We start from the raw sequence: 14,486 nt of genomic DNA, 5'->3' as shown, positions 1-14,486 counted from the left end.
ATGGAATCGTAAAATATTTAATACAACGTGTGTTGCTTTTATTTCCAACAGATAGCGCTGTTTAAAAAAAAAAACATGTTCTTATCTGTCACAGATGTAACATCTTAGGTATGTAAATAGTATAGGTATATAAAAACACGCGCGTATTCGAATGCAACGTTGTGTCGAAATTTCAAAGCAATCGGCGAAGAACTTTCGGAAATTTAAGATTTTGAACAAACGAACATTTACATTTTTATTTATATAGATTATTTATCCGTAACATATAAGAATAAATAACCAATTACAGGAACGTATTACAACTTTATTCTCAGTTTTTTAAAAATCATTTCAGTTTCGTTGCATCAAAAAAATGTAAGAAATCCGTTAATATTTAATCAGATTAAATGTAATTAATTTTTTTTTTCGAAAAACTTTTACTTTTTAATAAAAGTAGTACTAGCATATTGTAGTTATTTAGTGAAAGCGTTTACGTCAATCATAATTTACATATATGTATAGAAAATAAAAACACATATAAATTATGATAATTTGTTTAATTTTTATTACATTTTATAATTATTTTTATCTATGTGGTGTATATGCATAATATATATAATGTTTTATTTTTATTTATACAGGCAATAATAAATTAATGTATAATTTTTGCCTACGTTTGTGTTAATTGATACAATTTAGCGGAAAGGTTCGTATTATTTATTATTCTTTTTATATATAGTTTATAATATAAACATGAAAACATTACACTAGAAAGTTAAAGAAAGGCGGGAATATGTACATATATATTCACATCAAATAATAATAACAATAATAATAATAATAATGTGAAAGCAGCTTGATATAAACTTTATTGACGCGCGCACGCGTATGTGTACAGGTTTTTATGCATGTATTTTATGTATTCATTCAATTATATCATTCTTTATTAACGTACTTGTAATTTTCACGCTAACATGCCATGCTAATTTTGTGGTTGTGTGCGTATATAAATGTATAAATATATAAGATAAGTGTATTTGTTTTTTGTTACGTCATTCTTCTTCCTTTAATCTAATTACTATTTTTATTTATTCAACTCTTTTTTTATTTAATGTTAGTAAACATTTTTTTCAAATGTCTATATTCAGATATACTTCAGGAATTACAAAACTGGTTCAAATATAAAATATTAATTACAAAGTAATCAAAATCTATCTTATATATAAAGCTGAAAGTCGTTTGTTTTCGCATCATACGAGAACCAACATACCGATTACTTTCAAATCGGCAGGATACATTTGTGTTATATTTGTGAAGGTTTTAAGCCACAGTCATACGAGGTCTAGCCCCCTTGGGGGTGAAGATATCAATTAAAGGTATTAATTAAACAACAAAAAATTGAATAGTTAAAAAGTAAATTAATTTCTTTACCACAGCAACAAAAATAAACCGTGTCATGATGTCACCAATCTCATCATTAAACAATAAAAATATTAATAATTAAAAATTAAATTAATTTCTGTTTTCATGACAACAAAATAAGTTGTGAAGTTTTCCTCGGCAAAGATCTATAGTTACTTCTATTCTATCTTGCAATTTAGTTTCTTTTTCAGGTTTCTATAAAGCCGGCTCTTACGGGGATGAAGGTAACGAACACTGTGGGGGTCCTAGCTTGACAAGAATGGTGAACGAAGCGAGCTCTGGGGCTCTAAAGGTCGTCCTCGTGGCTCCTGGAAGCCCCGGGTTAAGCCCTTGGGAGCCTTTGGGTTGGCCCTAGTACTCCCCTAGCTCAACCTGGGTCAAGGAAGTCCTGGGAGAAACCCCCCTTAGACCATCCTTCTGGCTATTTGGTTAATAATTTTCACTGTAATTTCTTTTGATATGTTTCATTTATTACTATACTAAATCTTTTTTTTATGAGGTTTCAACGGTCGTCATTGTGACTAAATATTTTGTGTGCTCGTTAAAAAAAAAAAAAAATAGTCATTGGTTTAAATAATTAGTAATTACACGGAACGATATCAGTTCTTATATAGTGGTTGGGGAATAAATATGTGCTTATAGGTACATTGAATGATTACCAATTCGGTTTACCACTTAAGCTCAAATTTTGTTTTCTTACCTCCGTTGAAGGCTTCGAGGTGTGATGGTTTATTACCAAAAAATTGTTTAAAAGCAATAGGATTTGGTACATTTTATTTTGTATACTACTTATTTAAAAGATATTGTAGACCACATTTGAAAGTAACTTAAGAAATATTAAGTTCCCGCCATTTTGATTAAGGTTTTAGCTCTATTTTTTTTTTTTTTACTTCGAAACTTTTGTTTTTCAACTCGTTTTATCACAACCTTACCTTTACATTTAATGGTTTTTGAATTCCCCTCCACTATGGTGTTTCTGGAATTAATAGTGTTTTATCAAATATTTAGATCAATTTGTGGTAGTTGCTTTTGCTAAATTTCATTTTTCTATCTTTAATTGTGGAAAAGTTATTTAAGAATTAATATACTTTATTGAAATTCTCAATGTATTTAAATAAAACTACAATCGGTCAAAAGCATTAGTAATTATAATTATTTGGTTACAATTTTTCTACTTTCGGATTGTGTTTATCAATCACTATTTTTCCAAGTATGATTTTTTTACACACAGTTCGAAACAAAAATTCTCAACACACTAAAAAAAATATGTAACAACAAAGTTGTAATACTTTCCTTGCATTGGCTATTTATTTTTATATAGTAAACAAATAATTTTACATGATAAAATATACCTAAGATTTATTTTTTGAGATGGGGGTAATTTATGATCAATTTTTATTGTGATTATTTTTATAATTATTTGCTTAAATAAACCAAAAAAAAAACTTGAAAGTGTTAAAAAAATCGGAATTTTACTTATTCTTTTCTCCTCTCCCACCACCAAAAATCACCTTTCAAGGAAGTTGTTTGATTTATCTACGTTTACTTTGTTAAATGAAAGAAACTAAAAAATATTCCACTGAAAAATGTAAAATCAATAAAAGTTACCTAAGTTTGTATTTAAGAATGCGTTTATATAATTTATTTCCAGTTATCAAAATTTTACCCAAAGGGTGATGAGGAAATTTCTTCAAATAATTTTATACTTCTTAGATTGCAAATATACTTTTTGGTAGTGTTTAACCCAATTCAAACACCCGTAAGGTAAAGAAGGGAGAAAGAACTCCTTTTCTGCCGTTTCTGAACTTCATTACATGATTCTATTACATTAGAATTTCACTTTGGTTACGTATTTGGGGAATTTCACTCAGGGACAGGAGATACGTCTAATTAAAAAAAAAAAAATTTTTCGTCAGTTTGGTTTGCTATCATCAGCTAGTTTATATGAAATTTTGTACAAAAGTACTGAATATTGGTCATGAATCACGAAGTTCACTGGAACATTGCCGGTCCGCAGAACTGAACGGCAAGGCGAAGTCAACGAATTATATTTACAGTTCTAAACATGACTAAAAATGAAATGAAAATGGGAAAAATTTTTTAAAAATAAGCATGAAAACATTATATTTCAGTTTAGTTAGATTTATAATAAAGAATAATTACAAAAATACCTCGAATTTCGTTACACAACTTTTTTTCTTCTATTTGATCAACCGCGGGACTCGAATATGTCACTTTTTCCTTAAAAAGGAGAGTTTACGAATCGCACCGCTAGGTTGAAATACTTAATAGTACTAGGTAGCGTACAAAAACCTAATAATGTACTTGAAGTAATAAAATTTAAAAGAAAACTTAGTACAACTTGTTTTAATAGTAAATATTCTTATGTAAATGAAAGTACTGAAGATGAAACAATTTTTTTAATTCCCATCACTTCGTCAAAAAAAAATAAAAATATTAGTTTACAAGAGATTATAGCTGCTAATAAAACGCAAAATACACAAACAGTAGAAAAGTATTGTAAATGTTGCAACAAAGATTTGTTACAAAACAGAAATAAATTCGATCGGTAAAATTTTTATTCTACAATTAGAACAATTGAACTAATTGATGAGAAAAAAATCATTTAATAATAATATAAAAAGCGAGTCCACGGATACGATAAAAATCGAGGGTTACACTTACAAAGTAATAAGAGTAATTTCATTTATAAGGCTCGATTTCATTTATATGTAATGCATATCACATTTATAGAAGTAATACAATTCTTAAGATTATTTGTTGTTTAATAAAAGAAATCGGGCCGGCCGGTAAGAGTTTTGTAACAATATTTTCTTTTTTTCTTATTATATGGAACGCTTAAACATTGCTTATTATGTATTTCTGTATATATCTATTTTCTACTACATATCTTTAACGTGTATTTTTTTTGTAATAAATTTCTAAAATAATAACAGATTTTGATAATAGATATGTAGTGTCTTACCGAGTATCATTTTGTTAACAGTTTTATTTATATTACAGAGATTTTTGTTTTTTGAGCCGAAGAAATTATATGTGAGAGACTCCTACCGTACTGTTTATAATTTCATTGTAATTTTTTTTTTATATCATTTAATTTTAGTTAAAATTAGTCAAAGGTTTGGGGGTGATACTGTCATCATGGGTCCCTTTTATCAAAATTTTATTCAAAGAACTGATTAATTTTTTTACATTATCTAATATTTCTTAAGAAGCATATACAATTTTATCAGCAGAGCAAAATTTTCACTATATACTACTACTCCGGCCAGTATTTGTATTAAACAAACAATTTTATTTATATTGTTATATACTGGCAAATGAAGTTATTAAAATTTTTCCTTTAAATTTTTAGCCATATTTTTACCTTTATTATACTGGAAAGATGTAAATTTTAAATCATTAAACAACTTCGAAATGTCACAGTAACATTTTTAATTTATTTTTTTTTTTTAAACTTTCTATAAATTAGTATAAAGTAAAAAATATATATATATATATATATATTAACTATACATAGGAAAAGAAATTATAAGAAAATACAATTTTAATTTGGTAAATTTATAAAGAAAAAACCGACTATTTGGAAAATATCGTGATAGAAAAAAAATATTTACTAAAGGTGATAGAAAAGCGTTAAATTTATAGTCTTATCTAAAATTAAATGGAAGATGTTAGAAACTTAAAAGTTTCTGGCAATCAATGAAGTTAATAATTGATAGATAAAGTGCATAGGACCTGCCTAAGAGTAGATAACCATATAATAATGTTAATAAATTAAAACTAGATTTTATTATTATTTTTTTTAATATATTTATTCACAAAATATGTGATAAGGATTATAATGCAGCGTACTGGAACTCAACATAACGTCATGAATTATTGCACGAATTAGATTTAAGTAAAATATAGATGGCATATTTAAAAAGTAGTAATAATAAATGTAAATAGAAATAACGGTAGTATAGACAAATTTAACGTAACATTGGATAAATATTGAATTACAAGGCTGTAACTTGTCTGTTCATAAAACCATATATTTACTCGTATATATATTTTTTTTATATAGCATAATATTACTATTATTGTTATTATTAAATTAAAGCTTGATACATTTTATTAGTTGCTAGTTGCTTAATCCAAAAAAGCTAATTAATTGTGGCATCTTTGATAATATATTATTATTGTATTAATTTAATTATTGAACCGGTTTGGCAGTTTCAATTATTTCCATCAATTAATATTTCTTATTTTGTTCCTACTGCCTCAGTCGTATTTCTTTTGTTATTTTCTATCTTTCTCTTTTTTTTGAAATTTCGTGATATTACATGCGTGTTATCGTGCGTGTTGTTTAATTTTTTTCCAAATTTAACTACGTGCGTGTTGACCTAGTCTTTTGCATTTAATTTAATTAGTTCTATTATAATTTTTCATCATTTCCTATTAACATACGTCAAATGAAATTATTATTATTGTTATTACTATTTTTGTTTATTAGTTAGTAGGTTATCTACCTTTCACGTTTCAAAAAGAGTCTACTTTATCTAATAACTTTGACTGACTTTTGAGGTTGTAGGTTGATTAATATTAAGCTGGGTAATTATGTAAGATATACAGTATACTCTATCTGCTTTACCAAGCCATTCCGTTTTCTCAACGGGAAATGAGCTATGATTAAATACCTTCTGTTTTTCTCTCTCGCTCGTTTTCTCTCATTTACTCTTTCTACCTTGCCTTCTCCTTTTCTTAAATTTCTTTCTTATTAACTATTCTTTCTTAATATTCTCTTTATTAAGGAATTTCTTCTTAGTACTCTCTACCAATCTATTAATTTTCACCCACAGAATATTTTTTATTGTTTTAATATATTTTAACATCTGCTCGCGCGCGCGCACAAACACCAACACAAATATATATGAATATACATAAATGAATAATTTTAATTATGTACTTTAGGCAGACACCTCCTGAACTAAAAAAAAAAAAAATAATAGAAAAAATGATAATTATCATTAAAAAAGATTTGTATGTATGTATGCTTTCGCGCTTGTGCCTGTATTCACCTTTATTTGGCTTCGTAATTTAATAGCAATTTCACCTGAAATTTTATAATTTATAATTGTAATTTGTGTAAAACATGAGTAATTCAATTATGTTATTTTTTCTTTAGTAATCGACAGGTTTAAAGACTTTTTAAAGAGTTTTGATTTTATTAAAAGTTTTAAAATGCTTATTTTACGAATTATTAAAAAATCTGATGTGAATATCACTTGACTTCCTTGTACGCCTATTAAATTACATATACACATATTTCTCTGTAATTCATTTAAACTTATTTCATTTGAATGTGAGATACGATCCACCAATTCTTTAATGAAGTGGACAGTTACACAATTGCATTGTGGTGGACACCACATTGCATCACATCTTTTTGTGGTTCCCGTATCAGTATTTTATATTAGTTTATAAATTAATTTTGTTTCACGTCGCTTATGTGGTGTAAGTGAGAACGTTTTGGATCCGGAACCATGGACGTATCGGTTTGAATCCGACTTCAAATATAAATATTACTTTTTTAACTTTTTTTTATTAAGTATATTGATTTATTAATAATTGTTAACTTCTGTAAATATTTTTGAATTAAAATGAAAAGTACATAAAATTGTATTTCTCTAATAATTTTTGCTTTTTCCTTATTTTTTTAAATATTTTTATTGTTATTATTGAATTATTATGTATTGTAATTTTTTTTACAATTAGGGGTTAATAATTATAATTAAATCAATATACAGGGTTATCATAAAAGAATGGTGTGGTTTTGAACATGTTTAAATTAAAACAGAATTACTTACAGTTTATGTTTTTTATTTTTCAAATTTGTCGTCTCAAACATTTTTTTTTTACGTAATTAATAAATTTCAATATGTGCGCCCTTATTCGCTCGACAGATGTCCAAACGATACTCAACTTCTCTCCAAATATTAGTTAACATTTCTTCGTTAATGGTTGTCATTGCTTCATTAATCCTGTTTTTTAAGCGGTTTAGGTCGCAAATATTTTGTGTATAAACAACGCTTTTGATGTACCCCACAAGAAAAAATCCAAAGGTGTCAGGTCTGGACTCCTTGGAGGCCAAAGTATGGGTCCTTGCCAGCCTATCCATCGATCTCAAAATTTTTCGTTCAAAGCGTCCGTGACCAATGCATTGAAGTGCGGAGGAGCACCATCTTGTTGGAAATGAAGTGGATGAATGTTTTCGAGTTCATCCGGCTGAGGAAAGTAATAATTAATTAGCATGTCAAGATATACAACTCCATTAGTTGTTTTTTCAGCAAAGAAGAAAGGCCCTATTACACGATTTTTCATTGCACCACACCAAACATTAACTTTAGGCGAATCGCGTTGTTTCTCAATAATCGCGTGTGGGTTTTCACAGCCCCATATTCGTGAATTGTGTCTGTTAACGCATCCATTCACATGGAATGTATCTTCGTCTGTAAAAATTATATCGTCTAAAAATGATTCGTTTTAAATTATTCTGTCCAACATTTCAACAACGAAATTGTAACGTTTTACACCATCATCGGGTTTCAATTCCTGCAGTATCTGGATTTTATAAGCGTGTAATTTCAGTTTTTACGTAGAACTTTGTGAACTGTTGATTTTGGAATACCTAATTCGACGCTTCGACGGGGGATGGATTTCCCAGAACTTCTAATTGCCGATCGTCTAATTAGTTCAACCGTTTCGTCCGGTACACTTGGTCTGCCGGTTGATTTCTGTTTCTTAACCGATCCGGTTTCTTCGAATTGTTTTGAACCAACGTGTTATGTTATTTTTGTGTGGTGGATCTCTTCCGAATTCACCTCGAATGCACGTTCAACTAAAATTACGGATTTTAATTCAGCCGTCAATAAAACACACTTTGGTTTGTCTTTATCCGAGAACATAGTAACTCACTAAACTCACCGCAACAACAATACAAGTACTGACGTGGTTACAACTGCTGATAAACAAACTTTTGGGTTGGAGGCTTTCAGGGATACCAATATAACATCTACAAATTTCCCTACAATCTTCCTATGAATTACTGAAACCGCACCATTATTTTATGATAACTCTGTATTTAAATTAAAAAAATTTTTTAAAAATATATATGTATGAATTCGGATTCGAACCGATGTCCCTTCCCTCTTGTAAGACCCAAATATTTCATTAACTAAGATTTCATTTGGATATAATTGTGAAACCAATGAAAATAAGTACCACTTATGATATGTTGAAAAGCTCTCAACGAGGGCTTATTACTGCAGTTAAGAAAAGTCCAAAATCCAAATGTTTTGGATTATGGGCCTTTATAGCCCACTCGACGGCAGTCGAAAGGGGAAGTGCACAACTAGATAGTACAACAGTGCTAAATAAAAAATTTCAACATTCTACGACTAGTCATTTTTGAGTTATGTGAGGTACGGACAGACGTCACGCCGAAACTAGTCAAAGTGGATTCAGAGATGGTCAAAATGAATATTTCCGATGAAGTCTGAAAACCTTTACTTCGTACAAAGAAGAAAAAACACACACACACACACTGTGTGTGTGTGTGTGTGTGTGTGTGTGTGTGTGTGTGTGTGTGTGTGTGTGTGTGTGTGTGTGTGTGTGTGTTTGTTTGTTTGTTTATATGTATATAAACATTTTAATTTCCATGAATTTAATTTCCAAAAATTAATTATAAAATTGAAAAATTTACAAATAAAAATTTTCAACTTCCCCAACGCTGAAAATGTTATTATTTAAATATTTTTGAAGAAGACGTGTTCACGTTAATAGCATTTTAATCTCAGATAATGATAGTGTAATGTACCTAATTATTCAGAGTAGGAGGTTAAGAAAAGCAAGGCAAGCTTCAATAAGTAAAATAATGAAATTAGAATTTATTCTCATTTCTTCTATAACATGTTTATAGTTGATGTAATAAACACTTTGAAAAACAATTTGAGATGGGTGTAACAATAGCCGATTTCCTGAGAAGTGGTAGCGTCTAGGACTTTCATCCTGGGTTTGAATCCCGGTCAGGCGTGGCATTTTAGGTAGATTTCATAAGAAAGTTACCTAAATGGGTACCATGATTCGACTTCCGAAAATTTCGTCATATCTTCGCGTTTCACATCTCCTAGATCCCAAAAGCACCATCAGCTCAATAGTTTATGTATATACATTTATATATCTATATATATATTTTTCACTTTTTTTTGGACACGATAACTGAGTTAATTTTACGCCAATCAATGGAAGGGCTTTTTCGAAAAAAGAAAATATTGCTATAACTTTCTTATTAAATAATATATCGAATTCATTTAAAGTTGCTACTATTCTTTGGATAAGGGTCTAAAACCTGTATAGGTAAGGCTGTTTAATATCACCAACCACTGACCCAGGGGGTTGAAAAAATTGGGTTTCGAAGACAAAAAATCTTACCTCATAGGCACAGTATCGAATCGGTTTAAAGTTGTCGTTAGTCCTCTGAACATTACCTTAAACCTTTGTCTGAAAAAAATCTTTTATATGACCAACCATTTTGCCAAGGAATGACAAAAATGTTGCTGGAATTGTAAAATGATGGTCTTGTCGTATGCTAAACATGTGAAACTTATTTTTTCACATTCAACCATTGTCGTATTGAGTAAATTTGAAGTTTTTCTTAACTTTAAGGTGGAAATCTTTTTTATCCCCTACTTATCACCGGTGAAATCTACCTCCGAAATGTACCTCCTTCCAGCGTGGCGAATGGGATCTTTTTCTTACACTATAAAATTCCATTTCCATGTCCCATGCACAAGCTTTAAGCTCATGTGGCGATATCAAATAAAAAAAAAAAAAATTCTTTAAGAAATTTATTATTGATCGTGCTGTTATTTTAACTTCAACAAAAAATTAATTAAAAGAAATACAAAGTAGTATAAATTCATTGACTGGAAAGAAATTTAATTGATTTGATTAAAACGAAGGTAATAAAAAAGAAAATAATAATTAATTAAATACTATTAAGATTGGAGAACATTATAATTGGCTACTAAAAGTCACTGAGTTTTATTATTAAGGCAGTAAGTCAATTTACTCGGATTTGAATACTAGATCGTGGATACCGGTGTTCTTTGGTGGTTGGGTTTCAATTAACCACACATCTCAGGAATGGTCGAACTGAGAATGTACAAGACTACACTTCATTTACACTCATACATATCATCTTCATTCATCCTCTGAAGTATTATCTGAACGGTAGTTACCGGAGGCTAAACAGGAAAAGAAAGAAAGAAGGCAGTAAGTCAAGGGTAGCTTAAAAAGTATATTAATTGTAGATCATTAAATTTATTGTATCTGTTCAAACAAATATTTAGAAAAATTATGACTTTTTTCCACTTTTTTACGCCCTTTTTAGTGGTCTGTTTGTGAATGAATACAATTATAACCCAAAAAATTGGAATAAGTCCGTTTAAAATGTCTTGTAAACAGTGATTTCAAAACTGTCTTCCATTGAACACTGGCATTATGTAGAAAGCGATAAAGTGTTCCGTAAAATGTGAAAAATTATAGCGATTAATATGAGTTAGAAATGGTTTTAAATGCTTTGACAAATTCAAATTGGGTAAAAATTAGATGATCAAAATTATCGACAACTAGAGCGTGAAAATATCCACAAGAAAAATCTACCGTAGAAAATTTATTTAACTTTATTAATAATTATATTATAGAACAAGAAATCGGTTGGGGAAGTGTATTAATATTTATATAAATGGTGCTCAAGAAATAATACGAAACATTAAAAGAATTGCAACACGTATCGACACTTATTGCAGTTTTTATTGTATTGAAGTTTGACACTTATTGCAGCCGATTAAAGTTTCGACTGCTTCGATCCAGACTACTTAAACTGTCTGTTGTGAAGTGAGTAGTGCATATAATATAGCTCACTTTTATTAAATATTAAAGTTAAATGGCCATCTGAAGGAAAAGTATTACTGAGGCTATTTCATAGTCGTAATAAGTTATTTAACATGATTTTAAATAATTTAAGAATACCGCATACGACGAAGTCTATGACAAAGACACAGGGCCGTTTTCCTTTAGGTATGCTGCGTGTGTAGAACCACCTCAGGCGATGTTGTCAGCGTAGTGGCCGGATTTGCGTCCCTGCATCTCCTCGTTCAGAAGAGCGAGGTAATGGACAGAGAAGTGGGTAAGGCGAATGCGGAGGTATCGCTTGTCCGCAGATGGCAAGAGCAAAGGAATCAATCTATGAAAGGCAGATAGACCTACAGACTGATGCCGGACGTCCTGAAATGGGTGTGCCGAAAACAGGAGGAACTAGGGTACGAGTTGACCCAGTTCCTTACCGGTCACGAATGTTTCAAGGCATACTTGCGCACGCGGACGCTGCGGACCGTCCGCAGATATTGATTACTGCGGGGAGGAGGACACCACGGAACACACGGTGTTCGTGTGCTATCGGTTCCTGCAGCATAGGGAAGCATGTAGGAGAGAATTCGGCGGGCTTGTCCCCAAGAAAATCAATGGAACTATTCTTCACCACGAGTTGTCTACGATGTTGGTTAAGATTATGCGAACCAAGTTATGCTCTTGCCAAGGAGGAAAACACCCACTGTAAATATGTTTTAGCAGTTTTTATTGACATAGAGGCAGCATTTCCTTTCTTGTGTTGGAGTTCTGTCCTCTATGAGTTGGAACGCCGCAATTTTCCCAGTACGTGACTACTTGCCGGATCGCACAGTTCTGTTTAAGAATGGGCACTTGTTGTGGAAAATCCGTCTCCAGGGAAAGCCTGTTGGGCTCCGTTCTCGGTCCCTTGCTGTTGAACCTGGTATTCGACGGATTTTTGGGACTGACATTCCCGGAAGGGGTTACGGGCGAGGCTTTCGCCGATGACTATCTCCTGGTAGTTTGTGGGAATTCATGACCGCAGCTAGAAGACCCAGCACAGGTGGCTTTGTCAATCGCAGAGGGCTGGATGGACATTTAAAATTTAAAGATTTCTGTATCCAAGACGAAGTTTATGCTTCTCAAGAGTGCAGACAAATTATCATACAGTCGTAACCCCCGTATTAAGTGTTATAAAGGGTGTGTAATCAGTCGAGTTCGATTTCATAAGTACCTAGGTGTTTTGTTTGATGAGACGTTGCTGTTTAGCAATCACATTAGGTAAGTAGAGGCGGACGCCGTCTATGTGAAGCACAAGCTTAGGAGGATTGCTCGAAAGGATTACGGACTGTCGAGCCGTCATTTGTACATGGTGTACCGAGGTGTCTTTGAAAGTATGGTCTCTTACGGGTCGTCTGTTTGGGCGCATAGGTTGGAAAGAAATCTACACCTTATTCAAAATTTAAGGAGTGCCCAGTGCAGAGCCTTAATTGTATGCACTGGTGTTTTTAAAACAACCTTCTACGAGGCTATCACTGTATTGGGAAAGGCTCTCCCAATCGATTTAGCGGTGAACGTTCGGGTGGCCATGTGGAAATTGCGAAGAGGCAGGGAGGCCGAGGTATTTGGGATGCGGTTTCGGTATTTGAGCCGGACCTGTACCGAAGCGGAACCGTGATCTCAATGCACCGGTTCTAAATTTCGAACAGTTGCCCATCTCCCGCCTGTGGAGGAGGCTTTACAGCCTCGCGATGGAAGCATGGCAGCAAGAATGGCACACCACGACTAAGGGAAGGTCCTTGTATAGATTTATACAGGATCTGGGGGGATGGTATGCCTCTCCTTCGTTTTTAAGGCAACGGGAGCCCCAGTCCTCTCCAACCAAGTAAATTTAAACCAATATCTTTTTTCCACCTAGCAGCTGATGAGCTGTGCATCTGCAGGGTGATCAAGTCGAACGAACACATGATGTTCGGTTGCCCAGCTCTTGGGGGGGACCAAAACTCAGGCCATCCTGTAATTTAGAGGTCAAGGGGAAAATTGGCCACTCACAAGCGGCAAGTCAATGTGGCGAGAGCCGCATTGTCGGACCTTGTGGTAGTTCCTTGATAAGGTTGCTTTGTTCAACCGACATCAGTAGTTTACCTAAGGGAAAAGATTCCTACCGCGCTGCTGTAGGAAGCTAACTGAAAGATATGGCTGGCTACCAGCCAGATTAAGGCTCTAAGCGCTTTAATGGTGGATAGGTACTTGCTGGGATTCAGTGGCCTAGGCGTAGCAGCGAATTACTGTCTTTGACAAGATAAATTAATTATTGATAGTCATACATGTTTTACTAGTTGACGGGGTTTAAATGAAAACTGGAGGCCCTTGAATGTGAAGGAAAAGTCTAAAGGAATGTATGTCGTACACCATTGTAAATTTAAAGCTATTTTTCTCGATTACTAGAAGAGATATCGAAAAAGTCTTTTTTTTTTAAATTTAATTTTAAATACTGCAAAAGGTTTCTGAATTTGATTTGACCAGCGGTTTGGTCATAGTAAAGTTGAATATCGGCAAGGAACATAATCTGGTTGTTACCGTAATCAATTAAAATGGTCACATCTTAAAACGGTGAAACATTTCGTAACGGCAATATTCCTTTGTTATTTTCATTTATAAAACATTTGTTCATGCCAAATTTCAGCTCAAGTGGTTGACGTACAAAGAAAAAAAAAAATAGATTCTTAGTGAAAGCAAATAAATTAAATATAGATAATTACAGAAAGGAGATCAGAAATAATTTATTTTCTACATAATTTTAAATACGATAAGCAACAAAAACTATAATTGGTTAAAGACTACTGAATTGTAATTAAAATCTAACTATTTTTGTTATAGTGTCTGTATTATTGTAATAAACAGTTACGAGGTTGCAATGTAATGTGATATTATTTATAAAAACTATCAACTGCTATGATGTAATATCCTTGCATAACCTAAATTAAAATTAAAAAAAAATTAATTTTTTTTTTCAAACAGTTTCAAAATTTGGCTGAAATTATTTCTGATTGTATTAGATATGCATCTATTATAAAATTTTGAATTCAACATTTTTAACTCTTATATTTATTTTATGAGTGTTAAATAAT

This window comes from Lycorma delicatula, chromosome 7, assembly GCF_047948215.1.
Source record: "Lycorma delicatula isolate Av1 chromosome 7, ASM4794821v1, whole genome shotgun sequence".
NCBI lineage: Eukaryota > Metazoa > Arthropoda > Insecta > Hemiptera > Fulgoridae > Lycorma > Lycorma delicatula.
This window is presented reverse-complemented; position numbering follows the sequence as displayed.